The sequence below is a fragment of the Triturus cristatus genome, chromosome 2_2 (genome assembly GCF_964204655.1).
Source record: "Triturus cristatus chromosome 2_2, aTriCri1.1, whole genome shotgun sequence".
In the NCBI taxonomy this organism is placed as follows: Eukaryota; Metazoa; Chordata; class Amphibia; order Caudata; family Salamandridae; genus Triturus; species Triturus cristatus.
The window spans coordinates 751,028,321-751,048,753 of record NC_140582.1 but is presented as its reverse complement, the minus strand read 5'-3'; the positions used below and the strand labels follow the sequence as shown (position 1 = coordinate 751,048,753).

The 20,433-nt window shown below is 49.4% G+C and overlaps 1 protein-coding gene across 5 annotated transcripts in view; it reads left to right on the top strand.

Annotated features, from left to right (window-relative positions):
• Window positions 1-20,433, top strand: part of PCM1 (pericentriolar material 1) — a 1,275,228-nt gene that overhangs the window by 698,677 nt on the left and 556,118 nt on the right. The window lies entirely within an intron of this gene.

Here is a 20,433-nt window from a genome sequence, read left to right as displayed (position 1 = left end):
CCAGTCTCAAGGTGCAGATCCCCTCATAGACTGGTATATAAAACTTCGGAACATGATTCACCACGTCTTATATCTATCTCGCCTTCAGGATCAGAGGGCTCGAGTTCAAGATCCGAGTCACCGGAAATTGTGCATCAATCTCCAGTGCCTGCAAGAGAAAATAGTCCGCTGGAAGAGGGAAATGCTGTACCTCAAAGTCCCGCAAGAGAGATGCCTCAGGACTCGGCTATGTGTTACGCAGTTAAGGCCTCACTAACAAGGTTAAGAGACATGGACTTCCCAGCGAGACCGGTCAGATCACGTTCTCGGGGAAGAGAGTCTCGACGTCGCTCTCGAACACCAAGGAGGCGATCCAGATCCTCCTCCCACTGGAGAGAGTCGACCAGATCGGAGAGAAGGCGCCGTAGGACCCCTTCCTCCTCCCAGTCATCTAGATCATCCAGAAGGGAATATTCGGCGACACTCTCGGAGACACCACCCTCTAGGGTATCTTCGGTGGATGATATCTCTACTTTTCAGGAAGTGTTGTGTAGAGGAGCTACAAAATTAAATATCCCAATGCCGGTTCAGGAGATCACCTCCTCCATAATCTTTGAAACTCTTCATGAACGAGCAGTGTCACGCCCACTGTTGCCGTTAGTCCCTGGTTTGCTACAACCAGTAATGGATATTTTTCTCACGCCAGCGACCACCAAAACTGCACCGGCGCGGATTCTAAAAAAGTACCGTCCGGCTCCGGAAGATCCTCTGTTCCTAAGATCAGATCCTCCACCGGATTCTGTCATCACCGCTGCTGCCAGGAAGACGCATGCAGTAGCGGGGTCTTCAACCGTGCCCCCAGATAAGGACAGTAAGACGCAAGACTCTTGGGGGAGGAGAGTTTGCGGTTCGGCATCTTCTAGCTTAAAGGTGGCCAGCGCCTCAGCGCTTCTGGGGCGCTACGATAGGTCATTGTGGGACTTTCTCCAGAGGTTTATTGAAAAAGTTCCATCAGAGGATAGACGGGACTTTGAAGAAATTTTGCACGAGGGAAGTCTGGTTTCTAACCAGGTCATAAGTGCAGCGGCGGATGGGACAACCCTAGCAGCGCATTCTTATGCCCATGGAGTCACAGCCAGAAGATCATCTTGGCTCAGATTGACGGCCTTGAAGCCGGAAGCGCAGGCGAGAATACTAAATCTGCCTTTCTCGGGCAGTTCACTTTTTCGGTCTCATGCAGACGAAGAAATGGCCCGTATGAAGGCAGAACTGGAGACCATGAAAGCCGTCGGGCTTGAAAAGAGGAAAGAGTTTCGACGCCGCAGGGGAAATGACAGGCGTAACTACCAGCAGAGGGTTCAAACCCCTCAGTGGCAGAAGAACCAGGACCAGCAAGGTCAAAAGAAACAGCAGTACCAGTCCCGCAGACCATCCAGGGGACGTGGTAACAACAGGCAGTCAAACGCTGGAAACAAAGCTCCAGGGAAGCAATGAGGAACCGCTTCCTCCGATGCTGTCCACCGCTCCGGTGGGAGGAAGTGTTGCGCATCATCTTCCAGAGTGGCAATCCATCACAAAGGACAAGTGGGTTCTGAATATACTGCGTCATGGGTACTCGCTTCGTTTCCGAAGCCACCCTCCATCGATTCCTCCTGTTCATTCGGCCCAGCATCTAAAGCAGCTCAGAGAAGAGGTGGCGACTCTTCTGCTCAAATCTGCAATAGAAAAAGTACCCAAAAACCAAAGCGGAAAGGGAGTTTACTCCAGATACTTTCTGATTCAAAAAAGGAGTGCGAAGGTAGAGTTCAGACCCATTTTGGACTTACGGATACTGAACAAACACATAAGAAAGGAAAAATTTCGCATGCTGGCGCTCCACCAAATATATCCTCTTCTCCGGTTGGGCGATTGGATGTGTTCGCTGGACCTTCAGGACGCATATTTCCATATTCCCATCCAACGGAATCATCGAAAATTTCTCAGGTTTGTGGTGGGGAATGTAGGAGAGTAGGGTCTGCTTTCTATGTTCACCCCCACTTTTTGCTTTTGCTTTACTGGTTTTCGACTTAGATGTGACTGTGGGCCTGCTAATCAGACCCACAGCCCTGCTGTTCTCTCTCTAAATTGATACTATGTACTTTAGGTGCATAACCCATTTGGATAGGATCACCTTATTGGCCCCTGTACAGTGTACCTTAGGTACCCAGGGCATAGGTGTACCCTAGGCCTACCAGGGGCTGCAGCATGTATTATGCCACCCCTGGCCTGGCCTTCCATTATGACACAACTGGCTGATCACTCAGCTGGGGGCAAGGTCGTGTAATCACCCCTTGCTTAGGTGTAGTATTCCTATACCTAACTTACATATAGGCACATGTGTACCTATCAGCCACTCCTATGGCAGGCCTTAACAATCCTGGAGGCAGAGTGCTTGGTAACATGTGAGATGGTGCTCTAGCATGAGCTGAGCCTGCCTGCAGCGTTCGGAACCATGTCCTTATAGCTGTTCTATGATATAGCCTACCATATACTCTTAAAGTACCTTATAATCTTAAACGGTTATGGTAACTATGGTTTGGCTTTATCAAAACATGTCGTGTAAGGTGTCTAACACTTTGGAATAATACCCCCATCCCATTTCTGAGGATGAGGATATTATCCCTCCCTTCTAGAGGGAGAAGACATGTTGTAACCTACTTACCCGGTTAAAGTTAACCAGAGCCCCAGCATCACAAAATGGATGCTGCTGCCACAGACACGAGTCTGACCTCCTGCTGCTGGGAGTGATCCCGGCAAGGGAGGCTTGGACAATAGGTTTCCTGCCTTGGGAGGTGCGAGCACCACCCCAGACAGGCCTTAGTGTATTGGGGCAGGGAGGGATGAATAGAATGAGACATGCCTGGGGCACACAAGGTGTCCCGTGCATAGTCCAGTTCAAACCGGTGCTGGGGCTCTCCAGCCCCAGTCCTGGCGCGAAACTGGACAAACGGAAGGGGGTGTAACCACCCCCCTCCCAGGTCCCACCCATAAGGCGTGACCTAGCAGGCAACCCAGCCCCCCAGATTTGGATAAGAGTGGTAGCTGGGCCCCAGGAGATTAGATTATCCTGAACCTGCAACTTGAACAGAAACTCTGGACCTTCGACATTGGACGAAAGAAGAAGACGGAAGAATCTCCCTTGTGGCCAAGGAGTGGCTACCCTGTGCAAACAGGCACCATCAAGAGACTACCCTTTGCTTTGCTGAAGTTCTACGAGGGACCGACTGCAGAGCCCGACCAGAGCCTTGACTTCCAGACTTCTCCGACCCTGATCCACATCCACAGCCGAGCTGAGATCCGTGGAGGCGACGAGAGACGTGGGACCGGCTACCTGGGAAAAGTGGCTAGTACCTTCCAGCGCAGCTTCTGAGGTACCCTCGAAGTTGTGCACCGGGGATTGAGAAGCCCCAACCACAAGCACCATCTGCACCGAAGATCAGCCCCCCACACTCCACGAGTCCTGCGTGGGGCCCTTCTGCATTTTCCTGCTTGCCGCGTCTGTCCGGTTGCTTGCCCGTTGGCTAGTGGCCTTTGTGACGACGCATCCAGAAATCTTCACCGCTGGTTTGGCTCCTCCAGACTGGCTCCCGCTTCCTTGCAAAAGAGAAGCACCCCAGACCTTCCTGGTCTGCACCAGAAGCAAGTCCTCCGTTCTTCGTGGGTTCCGCTTGCCAAGGCTTGGTGAGTCCTAGTTCAACTTCGACGCCGCCGACAGCAAGAGCCTTCGTGGGACAGCTCGCCTCCTGGTCGTCCTCGACGTTTCCTGGTACCCGTGGCTGCAGTGACAAGCTTCACCTTCACCTGCAATCTTCACGACATCGCCTGGTTCCTTCCTGGTTCCACGTGGTCACTGGCTAGTGACCTTGACTCTGTCCCTTCTGCTTGCAGGTATCCGCTCTTCTTGATCCCAGCCTTGGGATCCACCGGACACTCTTCACTGACTGCCTGTCAGCAACTTTCCTTCAGGCATCCATAGAAGTTCACACCTATGCACCCACAGTCCGTGGGCTAGGTAACTTGGGTACTTCGGTGCTCACAAGGGTAGTGACTATCCTAGGGTCTAGTTTCCGAGTCTCGACTCTCTAGCTGCTTCAGAAGTGTCCTTAAACTGTTAATTTCTAACTGCTAGTAATTCTATCGACTTTTACGCGTGAGTGTTTCCACTCTGCACCTGAATCCCGTGGGCCTCCCACTTCCTAACTGTTGCTAGTGCAGTGTAGCCCCAGCGATTGCCTAGGCCTATCCTATTTCCGTGACAGTGGTCCTTATACCACTTATTTAGTATATGGTTTGCGTGGCCCCTAGGGCCTAACTATTACTTACCTGTGTGACTTAATGTATGCATAAATAAGACTGTGTTGTACTTACCTCTAATCTCATAAAGAGTGCTGAGGGTTTGACTAGAATAAATACACTTTATTTCATATATATATCTGTTGTGGTGTCCTTTCATTTGGTATTCAAGGGATTATACATGGTATCACAGCTGGCTTCACATGCCATTCAGAGTTTAGCCTAAGACTGCTCTTGTCGATGCTACCACTAGGATAGCTGGTCTATAAGGTTGACTTTACAACCAATCACCATAAGGGTTGTTTTGGACTGATATAAGGTGTACACTAGAACTAGTCATCAGGCCAACTTCTCACAGGGAACTCTCACTATCAGTTCAAGGTTCTTCCATTTGGCCTGAAGTCAGCTCCTCGCGTATTCACAAAATGCGTGGCAGTAGTAGCGGCTGCTCTGAGGCGTGCAGGAGTCTTCGTCTATCCCTACCTAGACGACTGGCTAATTAAGGGTCCATCGCCTCAGAGTGTTCGATCGCAGCTGTCGCTTTGCCTGAACTTATGTCGCAAGTTGGGTCTCAGAGTGAATGCCAAAAAGTCCAATTTTTCACCAACACAGAGGATCCACTACCTGGGTGCAACTATAGACTCCGTAGTAGGAAAAGTGTTTCCTTCGGAGGAAAGACAGTCATCCATTATCCTCAAAGGCAGGCAGATTCTATCCAACAATCTGTCGTCGGCAAGACAAATCTCATCTCTGCTAGGGGCCATGGCATCCTGCATTTTCCTAGTGCCCAATGCCAGGCTAAGGATGCGTCCTCTCCAGCAAGATCTCGAGGACAAATGGGATCAAAGGAACTCCCTGTGGGAAGAAAAGGTTTGCCTTTCCTCGGCGGCCAGGCAGTCAGTTAAGTGGTGGCTGAAGCCACTGAATCTACAAGTGGGGATCCCCTTCCATCAAGAACCCCCAACTCAGACCTTAATCACCGACGCATCCCTTCAAGGCTGGGGTGCGCATTTCGGATCGCTGCAAACTCAGGGACGGTGGTCCAGCAGCGAGCAGTTGTACCACATCAACATGCTGGAGCTCAGGGCAGTCCACCTAGCCCTCAAAGCGTTCCTGCCTGCGATCAAGACGAGTACCATTCTAGTACAGACGGACAATACCACCACAATGTATTACCTGAACAAGCAGGGGGGTACTCGATCCAGGACGCTCTTGCTGGAAGCTCAGTCCCTGTGGCACTGCATCCTAGCAAGGAACATCTCGTTGAAAGCGGTGCATCTACCAGGAGAACTCAATGTGCAAGCGGACTTAGTCGTCATTTTCAAGAACCAGAGGACTGGGTACTAAACAACGAGGTGTTAAAAGACATCTTCGGGGAATGGGGGCGTCCGCAAGTGGACCTCTTTGCGGACGAGCACAACACAAAATGCCGAGGCTTCGCCTCAAGATACCATCGACCAGGATCCCTAGGGAATGCCCTTTTGATCAATTGGTCAATGACATTTGTGTACGCTTTTCCGCCTCTCCCACTAATCCCCAAGGTGGTGACCAAGCTGCAGAATTCATCTGCCAAGATGATCCTCATAGCACCGGACTGGCCGAGGCAGTGGTGGTACACGGATCTCCTGCACATGTCGATCCGCCCCCGCAAACGGCTGCCGTGCAGGCCGGACTTGTTATCCAAGATGCAGGGGAAGATTACCATCCCAGCCTTCCCTCGCTGAGCTTAACAGCATGGCTCCTGAAGTCCTCCAGTATGGACATCTGAACCTCCCTCAAGAGTGTATGTCCATACTGAAGGAAGCCAGGAGGCCTTCAACAAGACATTCCTACTTCTGTAAGTGGAAAAGATTTTACACATGGTGTGCTCAGCATCATTATGATCCAACAAAATGCCAGGAGGATGTAATTTTGCCCTATCTTCTACATTTAGCGAGGGCAGGGTTGAAATTTTCATCCATAAAGGTTCACCTAGCAGCCATAACAGCATACAGGCGTTCGCCTTCGCAGCAGTCATTTTTTAAGTTGCAGGTGGTGAAGGATTTCTTGCAAGGTCTCAAGAAAGTCTATCCCCCTGTTAGACCTCCCTCTCCTTCCTGGGAGCTAAACTTGGTTCTGTCAAGGCTCATGGGTTCTCCTTTTGAGCCTATTCATAAGGCTACCCTACAGCACCTCACATGGAAGACAGCCTTTTTAACCCCTTCAGTGCCCATGACGAGCTGGACTCGTCATGGGCCGCGGTGGCGCTGTGCCCATGACGAGTCCAGCTCGTCATAGACCCCGCCCGCTAATGCAACGGCCGGCACTGGGCGGGGAAAGGGGCGGGCACTGAAGGGGTTAATAGCCATCACTTCAGCACGGAGGGTCAGTGAGATACAGGCCCTCTGTTCTAAAGAACCCTACACTACGTTTCATCTCAATAGGGTAGTGATGAGGACTCATCCTTCATTCCTGCCTAAGGTGGTATCGGACTTTCATGTAAACCAAGCCATCTCCTTACCAACCTTTTATCCCAACCCCTCCTCTCCGGCAGAGAGGGCGTTGCATTCTTTAGATGTCAAAAGGGTCCTAAAATTCTATCTAGATAGGACTAAGAATGTCAGGAAATCTGATCAATTGTTTGTGAACTATGGGGTTGTCCGTGTGAGAAGTTGGCCTGATGTATGATGTCACTAGTTATAGTGTACACCTTATATCAGTCCAAATACCCTTATGGTGATTGGTTGTAAAGTCAACCTTATAGACCAGCTATCCTAGTGGTAGCATGGACAAGAGCAGTCTTAGGCTAAACTCTGAATGGCATGTGAAGCCAGCTGTGATACCATATATAATCCCTTGAATACCAAATGAAAGGACACCACAACAGATATATATATAAAATAAAGTGTATTTATTCTAAGCAAACCCTCAGCACTCTTTATGAGTTTAGAGGTAAGTACAACACAGTCTTATTAATGCATACAGTAAGTCACACAGGTAAGTAATACAGTTAGGCCCTAGGGGCCACGCAAACCATATACTAAATAAGTGGTATAAGAACCACTGTCACGGAAATAGAATAGCCTAGGCCTAGGGAATCGCTGGGGCTACACTACACTAGCGTTAGTTAGGAAGTGGGAGGCCCACGGGATTCGTGTGCAGAGTGGAAACACTCACGCGTAATGCGTAAAAGTCAATAGCAATGTTAAAGTTTAGAAATAGATAGATTTAGGACACTTCCGGAGTAGCTAGGAAGTTGAGACTTGAAAACTAGACACTAGGATAGTCACTATCCTGATGAGCACCGGAGTACCCAAGTTACGTAGCCCACAGGCTGCGGGTGCATAGGGGTGAAGATGCGTCGTTTTCGTCGTCGACTCCTATGGATGCCTGAAGAAAGATGCTGACAGGCAGTCAGGGGAGAGTGTCCGGTGGATCCCAAGGCTGGGATCAAGAAGAGAAGAAACCTGCAAGCAGAGGGGACAGAGTCAAGGTCACTAGCCAGTGACCACGTGGAACCAGGAAGGAACCAGGCGATGTCGTGAAGAGTTGCAGGTGAAGGTGAAGCTTGTCGCTGCAGCGAGGAGGACCAGGAAGCGTCGAGGACGACCAGGACCAGGAGGCGAGCTGTCCCACGAAGGCTCTTGCTGTCGGCGGCGTCGAAGTTGGACTAGGACTCACCAAGCCTTGGCAAGCGGAACCCACGAAGAACAAGGGACTTGCTTCTGGTGCAGACCAGGAAGGTCTGGGGTGCTTCTTCTTTGCAGAGAAGCGGGAGCCAGTCTGGAGGAGCCAAACCAGCGCAGAAGATTTCAGGGAGCGTCGTCACAGAGGCCACTAGCCAGCGGGCAAGCAACCGGACAGACGCGGCAAGCAGGAAAATGCTGAAGGGCCCCACGCAGGACTCGTGGAGTGTGGGGGACTGGTCTTCGGTGCAGATGGTGCTTGGGGTTGGGGCTTCTCAATCACTGGTGCACAACTTCGAGGGTACCTCAGAAGCTGCGCTGTAAGTTACTAGCCACTTTTCCCAGGTAGCCGGTCCCACGTCGCTCGTCGCCTCCACGGATCTCAGCTCTGCTGCAGATGTGGATGAGGGTCGGAGAAGTCTGGAAATCAAGGCTCTGGTCGGGCTCTGCAGTCGGTTCCTCGTCGAACGTTTCACAAAGCAAAGGGTAGTCTCTTGATGGTGCCTGTTTGCACAGGGTAGCCACTCCTTGGCTACAAGGGAGATTCTTCAGTCGTCTTCTTTCGTCGAATGTCGAAGGTCCAGAGTTTCTGTTCAGTTTTGCAGGTTCAGGATAATCTAAAGTCTTGAGGCCCAACTCCCACTCTTATACTAATCTGGGGGGCTGGGATACCTGCTAGGTCACGCCTTATGGGTGGGACCTGGGAGGGGGTGGTTACACCCACTTCCCTTTGTCCAGTTTCGCGCCAGAGCTGGGGCTGGAGTGCCCCAGCGCCGGTTTGAACTGGACTATGCAAGGAACACCTTGTGTGCCCCAGGCATGTCTCATTCCTTTCAGCCCACCCTGCCCCAATACACTAAAGGCTGTCTGGGGAGGTGCTAGCACCTCCCCAAGCAGGAAACCTATTGTCCAGGCCTCCCTGGCTGGGATCACTCCCAGCTGCAGGAGGTCAGACTTGTGTCGTGGCAGCAGCATCCATTTTGTGATGCTGAGGCTTTGGTCAGAGGCTAACAGTTGAAGTAGGATTTTAACATGTCTTTCCCTCTAGAAGGGGGGGAATAATATTCTCATGTCCAGAAATGGTATGGGGGTATTATTCCAAAGTGTTAGACACCTTACACGACATGTTTTGATAAAGCCAAACCATAGTTACCATAACCGTTTAAGATTATAAGGCACTTTAAGAGTATATGGTAGGCTATATCATAGAACAGCTCTAAGGACATGGTTCCGAAAGCTGCAGACAGGCTCAGCTCATGCTAGAGCACCATCTCACATGTTACCAAGCACTCTGCCTCCAGGATTGTTAAGGCCTGCCATAGGAGTGACTGATAGGTACACATGTGTCTATATATAAGGTAGGTATAGGAATACTACACCTAAGCAAGGGGTGATTACACGACCTTGCCCCAGCTGAGTGATCAGCCAGTTGTGTCTGATTGGAAGGCCAGACCAGGGGTGGCATAATACATGCTGCAGCCCCTGGGAGGCCTAGGGTACACCTATGCCCTGGGTACCTAGGGTACACTGTACAGGGTCCAATAAGGTGATCCTTACCAATTGGTTATGTACCTAGGGTACATGGAGTCCATTTTACAGAGAGAGCAGACAGCCTGAGACCCTGAATGGCAGGATCTCAGGCCAACTAAGTCGAAAAACCAGCTAGACACTAGGCAAAAAGTTGGGGGTAACCATAGTCAGATATCCACCTTCCTACACAACCCCCCCCCCCAAACGAAAGGAGATAAGGCTGGCCTTGACAAGGTAAGCCTCTATTGCCTGAGTGGCCATATAAGGAAGAACCAGCACTGGCATGGTTACCCCCTGTCTCATGGTCCACTAAGCAATCCCTCATCCTAAAGATATCATAGGGTCTCCACCATAGGGAATCTCTACCTTTGGTGTGTCTTTGCAAAGTAAAAGGCTGGTGTTGAGATGGAGTACTGAAGTGAGTGTCCCCAAAGTGAGGCCTCCGCTTCCTCCAATCATCCTCCACCATGGATGCCTTTCTTTCTCTAACTGAGTTGCACTGTGCTCTCAGGGTCAGCCTCTGGCTACCTAAAGCTGGAGGCTGGGTCCCTTTTGTGGGCTTACTGGAGGGACAGGTCAGGTTTGGGGCCCTAAGGTCCCATGTTTGCCTGTGCCCAACAGAATCCCTCTGGGGGAGGTCCCTAACTACCTGTGAAGGGGATCCCTCAGGAATGTTTTTACCCATCACCTGGCTAGGGCAACTAACCAGGCAATCCTCATTCTTTTGAAGGGGGGGTTCTTGTGGACAGGGGCCCTCTTGGGGTCCACTGGCCTCCCTGACCTCTGCAGCCCTGGGCTGACTGAGGCAGGGTAGAGAGAGGCAGGCTACCTGCACCAGACTGGGTCCCACCTTGGAAGGGGCCACTGACATCAGAGGCTCTGCCAGGCCAGGCCTGGCTACCTCTGGGGCAGTTCCTTCACAAGGGGTGAGGTCAGATCCCTGAGGAGGCTGACCTCTTCCTAATGTCTGGGGAGAGGGAGACTTTTCTTCCTCCCCACTACTCTCTGTTTGTGTGGAGTGATCCATAGTTTCAGGCTTCACTACACCTATATCAGTCTGAGTGTGGGCTGAGACCATTACAGCCTTGCCAACCTTTTCAGGAAGGCACTCAGTTTGTGTTTGAGCTGTGACTGTCACAGCTCTGCCAATTTCTACAGGGAAGTCTGTCTGTGCCTGGGCTGTGGCTACCACTGCCCTTCCAACCTGTTCAGGGAGGAAAGCTACTTGGACAGGGGTTGTGACTGGCACAACCCCACTACCCTTTTTGGAAAGGCCTACCATTTTAGAATGGGTGTCTTGTTCAACTCCAGCCCAAGCTGAGAGTTCTAAGTCATTCCCCAGCAAGCAGTCCACAGGCAAGGTTGGAGACACTGCCACCCTTTTAGGGCCAGTGACACCTCCCCAGCTGAGACATACCTCTGCCATGGGATGACTGTTCTGTTTGCCATCAATGTTAGTTACCTGGTATGAGAAACCAGGCAAAAGCTGCTCAGAGGGAACTAGCCTATGGGCCACCATAGTGATGCTAGCTCCAGTGTCTCTGTAGGCCTCAGCTTTTCTACCATTGATGTAGGGTTCCTGTCTGTACCTACCCAAAGTGTTGGGACAGGCAGTGAAGTTGGCAAACCCCATGCCACCATCACAGACAAGAGTAGCTGCTGCAGGGGAATTGGCTAAGCCAGGATCCCCCTGTGTTCCCCAAGAAAACCCAACCAAATTTTTGGGGGCACTCCCACCACCTGGGGGATTACTGCTGACAGTAATAGGTGGTGTGACAGGAGTAGTTGGAGGAACAGTTTTGTTTTTAGCCTGTGGACAACTGCTGTCAGTTTTCCAATGCCCAGGTGTTTTACACACATGGCAGTAAGGCTTTTTAACTGTGGTAGAGGAGGGAGCTTGGGACCCACCACCCTGGGTGGAGTTTTGGGGCCCTGAGGAAGATTTCTCTTTTGCTTTATCCCCACCCTTCTCTTGAGGCTTGGTGGTATCTTTCTTTTGGTCACCACCCTGATTTTTAGGCCTAATCCTGGTCCTGACCCATTTATCTGCCCTCTTTCCCAATTCTTGGGGAGAGGTCAAATCTGAGTCTACCAGGTGTTGATGGAGGAGCTGGTTCTGACAATTACTAAGGATCTGCTCCCTCATAATCAAGTTGTACAATCCTGTATAGTCCTGCACCTTGCTGCCATTTAACCAACCTTCCAAAGCCTTAGTGGCACAATCCACAAAATCAGACCAGTCCTGTGTCTGTGTCTTCTGGGTGTCTCTGAACAACAACCTATATTGCTCAGTGGTTAAGCCAAACCCATCTATCAGAGCACTCTTCAGGACTTTGTAATTGTTTGCATCCTCATCACTGACTGTGAGGAGCTTGTCTCTACCTTTGTCAGAAAAGGAGAGCCACAAGATAGCTGCCCACTGACTTTGGGGTACCTGCTGTACTTTGCAGGCCCTCTCCAAAGCAGTCATCCATTTGTGGATGTCATCCCCATTCTGATATGGGGGGACTATCTTGCTTAGGTTTCTATGGTCATAAGACCTATCCCTATCTCTAGGAATGTTGCTGCCACCAGTGGGTTCTGACCCACACAATTTTTGCTCTCTAGCCAGAGCAAGCTTCTCCTTGGCAAGGGCAATTTCTTCCCTCTGAATCCTCAGATTAGCTTCCCTCATTCTGGCTTTATGCTCCTTTCTCTCAGGTGAAGTCATTCCCCTGTGAGAGGAAGCATTAGAGATGTTAGAGACATGGGAGTGGATGGATTCCCCTGAAGGGGATCTGTCCTTCCTGTTTCTCTGTGAATGTCTACTTGTGGGTCTGTATGGGGGATCCCATGCAAACTCCCATGTAAACTTAAGTTAGCCTGGCTAAGTCTCCTTACTTGGCTCTGGCTGTCTACCTCTTCCTCTGAAGTCCCATCTGACTCATCTGTGGTGGGTAGACCCTTATCTACAGCTATGGCACCATCCCTGGCAGCTCTTTCAGCATCATAGGCCTCCAGAAGCTCCACTAGCTGTCTAAGGGTAGGGTTTGCACCCTGTTTTATTCCTCTGGAGGTACACAATTGTCTCATCTCCTGGAATGTGAATGCATCATACCTAGAGGGAACCTGTCTAGGATTCTCCTCTCCTGAGGGAGCATCAGTGTGATCTCCATCCAGGGGCATGATTCTAGTGAGGGTGTGGTGTGTGCACCTACCTACACTAGTTGTATCTACTAAACCTCTCTAGTAGTTGTAGTCAGGGTGTGTTACTCCCTTCAACCTACAACCACTAAGTCCAGTAGGACTTAAGTATTATAAACTATGTTATATGTACCTAGACAATATCTGTGTGATCTTTCAATTTAGTATCTCAAGATTACAATGGTATTACAACAGCAAGCTCAGATCCCAACCGCTGCTCACCAATGTGAGAAGTTGGCCTGATGTATGATGTCACTAGTTATAGTGTACACCTTATATCAGTCCAAATACCCTTATGGTGATTGGTTGTAAAGTCAACCTTATAGACCAGCTATCCTAGTGGTAGCATGGACAAGAGCAGTCTTAGGCTAAACTCTGAATGGCATGTGAAGCCAGCTGTGATACCATATATAATCCCTTGAATACCAAATGAAAGGACACCACAACAGATATATATATAAAATAAAGTGTATTTATTCTAAGCAAACCCTCAGCACTCTTTATGAGTTTAGAGGTAAGTACAACACAGTCTTATTAATGCATACAGTAAGTCACACAGGTAAGTAATACAGTTAGGCCCTAGGGGCCACGCAAACCATATACTAAATAAGTGGTATAAGAACCACTGTCACGGAAATAGAATAGGCCTAGGCCTAGGGAATCGCTGGGGCTACACTACACTAGCGTTAGTTAGGAAGTGGGAGGCCCACGGGATTCGTGTGCAGAGTGGAAACACTCACGCGTAATGCGTAAAAGTCAATAGCAATGTTAAAGTTTAGAAATAGATAGATTTAGGACACTTCCGGAGTAGCTAGGAAGTTGAGACTTGAAAACTAGACACTAGGATAGTCACTATCCTGATGAGCACCGGAGTACCCAAGTTACCTAGCCCACAGGCTGCGGGTGCATAGGGGTGAAGATGCGTCGTTTTCGTCGTCGACTCCTATGGATGCCTGAAGAAAGATGCTGACAGGCAGTCAGGGGAGAGTGTCCGGTGGATCCCAAGGCTGGGATCAAGAAGAGAAGAAACCTGCAAGCAGAGGGGACAGAGTCAAGGTCACTAGCCAGTGACCACGTGGAACCAGGAAGGAACCAGGCGATGTCGTGAAGAGTTGCAGGTGAAGGTGAAGCTTGTCGCTGCAGCCAGGAGGACCAGGAAGCGTCGAGGACGACCAGGACCAGGAGGCGAGCTGTCCCACGAAGGCTCTTGCTGTCGGCGGCGTCGAAGTTGGACTAGGACTCACCAAGCCTTGGCAAGCGGAACCCACGAAGAACAAGGGACTTGCTTCTGGTGCAGACCAGGAAGGTCTGGGGTGCTTCTTCATTGCAGAGAAGCGGGAGCCAGTCTGGAGGAGCCAAACCAGCGCAGAAGATTTCAGGGAGCGTCGTCACAGAGGCCACTAGCCAGCGGGCAAGCAACCGGACAGACGCGGCAAGCAGGAAAATGCTGAAGGGCCCCACGCAGGACTCGTGGAGTGTGGGGGGCTGGTCTTCGGTGCAGATGGTGCTTGGGGTTGGGGCTTCTCAATCCCCGGTGCACAACTTCGAGGGTACCTCAGAAGCTGCGCTGTAAGTTACTAGCCACTTTTCCCAGGTAGCCGGTCCCACGTCGCTCGTCGCCTCCACGGATCTCAGCTCTGCTGCAGATGTGGATGAGGGTCGGAGAAGTCTGGAAATCAAGGCTCTGGTCGGGCTCTGCAGTCGGTTCCTCGTCGAACGTTTCACAAAGCAAAGGGTAGTCTCTTGATGGTGCCTGTTTGCACAGGGTAGCCACTCCTTGGCTACAAGGGAGATTCTTCAGTCTTCTTCTTTCGTCGAATGTCGAAGGTCCAGAGTTTCTGTTCAGTTTTGCAGGTTCAGGATAATCTAAAGTCTTGAGGCCCAACTCCCACTCTTATACTAATCTGGGGGGCTGGGATACCTGCTAGGTCACGCCTTATGGGTGGGACCTGGGAGGGGGTGGTTACACCCACTTCCCTTTGTCCAGTTTCGCGCCAGAGCTGGGGCTGGAGTGCCCCAGCGCCGGTTTGAACTGGACTATGCAAGGAACACCTTGTGTGCCCCAGGCATGTCTCATTCCTTTCAGCCCACCCTGCCCCAATACACTAAAGGCTGTCTGGGGAGGTGCTAGCACCTCCCCAAGCAGGAAACCTATTGTCCAGGCCTCCCTGGCTGGGATCACTCCCAGCTGCAGGAGGTCAGACTTGTGTCGTGGCAGCAGCATCCATTTTGTGATGCTGAGGCTTTGGTCAGAGGCTAACAGTTGAAGTAGGATTTTAACATGTCTTTCCCTCTAGAAGGGGGGGAATAATATTCTCATGTCCAGAAATGGTATGGGGGTATTATTCCAAAGTGTTAGACACCTTACACGACATGTTTTGATAAAGCCAAACCATAGTTACCATAACCGTTTAAGATTATAAGGCACTTTAAGAGTATATGGTAGGCTATATCATAGAACAGCTCTAAGGACATGGTTCCGAAAGCTGCAGACAGGCTCAGCTCATGCTAGAGCACCATCTCACATGTTACCAAGCACTCTGCCTCCAGGATTGTTAAGGCCTGCCATAGGAGTGACTGATAGGTACACATGTGTCTATATATAAGGTAGGTATAGGAATACTACACCTAAGCAAGGGGTGATTACACGACCTTGCCCCAGCTGAGTGATCAGCCAGTTGTGTCTGATTGGAAGGCCAGACCAGGGGTGGCATAATACATGCTGCAGCCCCTGGGAGGCCTAGGGTACACCTATGCCCTGGGTACCTAGGGTACACTGTACAGGGTCCAATAAGGTGATCCTTACCAATTGGTTATGTACCTAGGGTACATGGAGTCCATTTTACAGAGAGAGCAGACAGCCTGAGACCCTGAATGGCAGGATCTCAGGCCAACTAAGTCGAAAAACCAGCTAGACACTAGGCAAAAAGTTGGGGGTAACCATAGTCAGATATCCACCTTCCTACAGTCCGTATGGGCTTTGCTGCATCCAAACGTTCCATTGCTAGGTGGATTGTTTCAAGTATTACATTGGCCTACCAACTGGCTCAGAAACCATTGGGGGCGTGCCCTAAAGCGCATTCTACAAGAGGAAAAGCGGCTACCGCTGCTTTTCTCAGTAATGTCCCACTCTCCGAGATCTGCAAGGCAGCCACTTGGAGATCTGTCCACACCTTTACCAGACACTATTGTCTGGATTCGGACACCAGAGCAGACACTCAAGTAGGACAAGCCTCCTTGAGGAATCTGTTCCATACATAATCATTTTCATGATTTTCTTACTCCATGTGTGGTACAATTTTTTTCATTTGCCTGCAGGTGGAAGGTGGGCTTGCTACTCTATTCAGTGCTTATGACTATTGATGGGGATCCCCTGGAAGAGAAGGGTAAGTTACTTACCTGTAATCCTAGTTCTCTTCCAGGGGTATCCTCATCAAAGTCATAAGCAACCCACCCGCCTCCCCGGGCAAATGAGAAGAAGTGTATTATTCATTATGGAAAGGATATATCTTTGTGTTTAGGACTACGGTCCCGCAAAGAACAACTGACCTAACTGTCACCCCTGAGGCATGATGGGATATGGAAGCCAGGGCTGCCTTAAAGGCACGGTGCCAGTTTTTACCTATACAGGGCTTTTCAGTCTCTATGGTATTGTATTGCAATGCAGCCTGCAGGCTAGCAATGTGTTGTAGATCTGTGTTTCCCACAGTTTTCTCTTTTTTGCTTTCTCATAAGTGTTTACCTCATTAAAAAAAAAAAAAAAAAAAAAAAGATTTAGGTGTTTTATTATACCTATATGTATTATTTGATGTGTATTTATACATTGCCTAGCCTTCTTTTTTAGGGGCTGCATTTGCTTGGGAAAAAATAATATATGTTTATACATATACAGAGCTGTATATATGTATGTTTTTTACATATATGATTTTATTATTTCCGGGGTCCCCGCACATGGGCGGGAATATTCAGTGCTTATGACTTTGATGAGGATACCCCTGGAAGAGAACTAGGATTACAGGTAAGTAACTTACCCTTACACGACCTTGCCCCAGCTGAGTGATCAGCCAGTTGTGTCTGATTGGAAGGCCAGACCAGGGGTGGCATAATACATGCTGCAGCCCCTGGGAGGCCTAGGGTACACCTATGCCCTGGGTACCTAGGGTACACTGTACAGGGTCCAATAAGGTGATCCTTACCAATTGGGTATGTACCTAGGGTACATGGAGTCCATTTTAAAGAGAGAGCAGACAGCCTGAGACCCTGAATGGCAGGATCTCAGGCGAACTAAGTCGAAAAACCAGCTAGACACTAGGCAAAAAGTTGGGGGCAACCATAGTCAGATATCCACCTTCCTACAGGGAGCAGTACCCACAGAGCACATAGATATCAGGGACAGCACGCAACACAGTCTTCCGCCCCTCCGGCTGCCACAGTCCACAATACTCTTTAGTGTACCCTTGACTGGCACACAGACACTGTCGGAGGTAGGATTTAACATTTTCTGCTGGTATAACTTCATGCAAGTGGGTCCTACAAATAGTTCTGAAGGGTTATGCCTTACTGGCCCTCGAGACCCTGTCACATCTTCCACCATCCTCTGACCGGCAGACTGAGGACCATTTGTTCCTATTGTGGCAGGAAGTGCAGGCCATTTTGCCAAAGGAGCTATAGAAAGGGTACTACACCAGAAGTTGTTTGTGGTTGTTACTCCCACTATTTGTTACCGAAGAAGGGTGGATTTTAGACCTTCTGCCTCTCAATGCCCTCCTGCTCAGCCTGGCCGAGGTTTTGTCTGCCCTTGACTGGGGACAGGATGGTAGTACTTGATCTGCAAGATGCTCATTTCCACATCCCCATCCTGCAGGCCTCAAGGCTTTATCTATTGTTCACTGTAGGACGGGAGCATTTCAAATTAGCTGTGCTCCCATTTGGCCTCTCCTTCATTCACAAAAGTGATGGCGGTGAGTTCAGTACAACCTCCGATGCCAGGCATTACACTCTTCCCTTTCCTCAATAACAGGCTGTTGAAGGTGAGCTTGTCCCATGCAGTTTTCACCCACCTCCCGACTATGGGAATCGCCTAACATCGTTTGGGTTCTCTATAAACGTGATGAAGTTCCACTGGACTCCTTCACAGGGGCTTTATTTCTTCAGAGCCATTCTGGACACGGTGCAGTCTGTCATTTGGGACATGAACTGTTAGCAGTGGTGGTACCAGTCTGTTTTTGAATCCATAGTCTTGACCTGGCCTTTCACCCCTTCAAAATAATTGTGAGGTGCCTAAAATCCGCTTTTGTAAAGTTCCTTTTACATGTCATGTCCATACGCTGCACTGACATGCCTGTGTGTATGTCAAGTGCATGTGCATGTGTAGAGAATGGTGGCAGGACTCCAAAGTGATTTGTGAGTGAATGTGAATGCTGAAGCCAATGTGATCCATTTTGGATTGACCCTTGTTTGGCATGGCACAAGATGAAGGTTCTAATTCAGCCTCTCCATGAGGATCACTGGTGGGGCACTGAGAATTATTAGTTTGTTTTCATCAAACAGAAAGCAAACTGTACTGTTGTGAGGTCATACGTCCCACTCCTTTGCTCTCCCCTGTGGGGTGCCTCGGAGATCATCCTTATCCCCAACCCTGTTTAATGTTTGTCACCCCTCTGGCGAAACTCATTCGCTCATATGGTTTTACGGCTATCTGTTATGCGGATTACACACAAATAGTGGTGTCACGGTCATCCAAGCCAGAGGATGTGGCGATTAAATTTAACAACTGCATGGCTCACACCTTCAGATGGATGCAGGAAAACTGTCTCTAGTTAAACACCGGAAAATCTGAGGTCTTACTATTTGGAACCAACTCCTCATTCTGGAACAACTGGTGGGCGCGTGCCGTGGTACCATGTCTATCCCCCGTGCAAAAAGCAAAAAATCTAGGAGTTGCACTAGATGCTCAGCTGTCCTTTTCAAACCAGGTTAACCACATCACATCTTCCAGTTTCTATACCTTGAGGATTCTGAAAAAGATCTTTCCTTTCATCCCTTTGGATCTACAGAAAAAAGTAATTGTAGGTCTGGTTCTATCAAAGATAGACTAATGTAATGCTCTGTACTTGGGACCAAAAAAGCAGATTCAACTGAAGCTCCAATCGCTTCAAAATGTAGCATCACTTTTATTGCTAAAAATCGCCAAATTCAGCCTCGTATCAAAGAGCATGTAGGATCTTTATTGTCTGCCTTTTCAGGCGAGGGTTACATTTAAGGCTTTGTGCATTGTTCACAAGTCCCTCTATGGGCCCTGCTAACTTTCAGAAATTCTTTAAGTGGTATGTTCCTCGACGCAACTGCAGATCATCCACTGTCTGTTTGTTGGTCATTCTCTGGGCCAAGACAGTAAAGTGGGTGGGAAGCATTTTCCACATGTCTTGTAATCTATGGAACACCATGCCACTGACCTTGAGGGATCAAACTAATAGGCAGGTGTTAAGAAAATCTTTAAAACATGGCTATTTGTATCTGAGGTCTAAGCTTGTTTTCTCCCTGTTCCCTGTGTGGTTAGTAAAGGCAATTCTAGCGTTAAGACGCCTTGGCATTCATGCTCTTTACAAACATTTTACTTACTTCCTCCCGACAGTGGAAGATTTGTGATCTGGTTGGTATAGCCCTGTACACCGAAGTATGGAGGGATGAAGACAGGGCTGCCTTTAGTTATTCATGATAGCCTTTTTTAGCAGGGTATAGCAGGTTAGTTCTTCCTGAGCACTGTCATTTTGTTGATGGTGGGGAGTGGTGGTGAGTCACCAGACTTAGCAGAGAGAGCCTACACCTTCCACTAAATCTGTTTTGATGCTACAGCCAGAAAATGAAGTGTGAAAATGAACAATGGCCAGCTGATTGTTAAGCTTTAGACAGTGGATCCGTATCACCGGCCTGGAACTAGTGTATGTAAGTGTAACTTAAATTTTCCCCCTTTGTGTCAGTTCCAAGCTTTTTCACCCTGTGAGGAAGAGGGTACTTCGGGGAGTACTAAGAGTTGCAGTGATCCAATGCTGACATTACTGGTAACCAGTCTCCCAGAGGCAAGGAGGCAGAACTTAAAGTGTATGATTCATACAGGAGAGTTCTCGGTCCGCTTTCACTCTGAAACTTGCCTGCTCATAGGGGAGAAGTTGCAACTTTTCTCCTAGGGGCTGCCTTCCTGATGGGATGAAGCGGAGTCACTCGTACCACAGAGAGGAGTGGTGCTGGATAATCAGACTGTGGTCAGATTTGACTTGTGTGTGCCCAAGAGCCTCCTGGTTTCCCTCCTTACCCAAGAAGGGTTGGTGTGAACATGTGACTCACCGATTTGCCCTCTCCAGCAATTGCCGCAGAGGAAGACTAGAGAACCTGTGCTTGACTCTGCCTTTGGTGCTCCTAGAGGACCGTAACCCTCCACCATGGACTGGAGGAAGGAAACACCCAGCCACCAGATTCGGACATGCCAGACTGGAGTGCGTTCGTCTGTCCTGCAACATTTTCCACCAGCCTGATCTAGAGAAGAGGGTGTGTGGCAACCTGAATGAGCTTGTACAAGCAAGTTTACTTGTGCTGTGGTTGTATACTTCACAACCATGCTTGGAGATACTAAAGGGTACTTTACTCCAGGTAAAGTTAACGCTTAAACAGAATATTGACTAAGATCTTGACTTACAGATCTTAGTGTGACTTTGTTGAGATTAGTGCAGCAAACTTGAGACCTGCA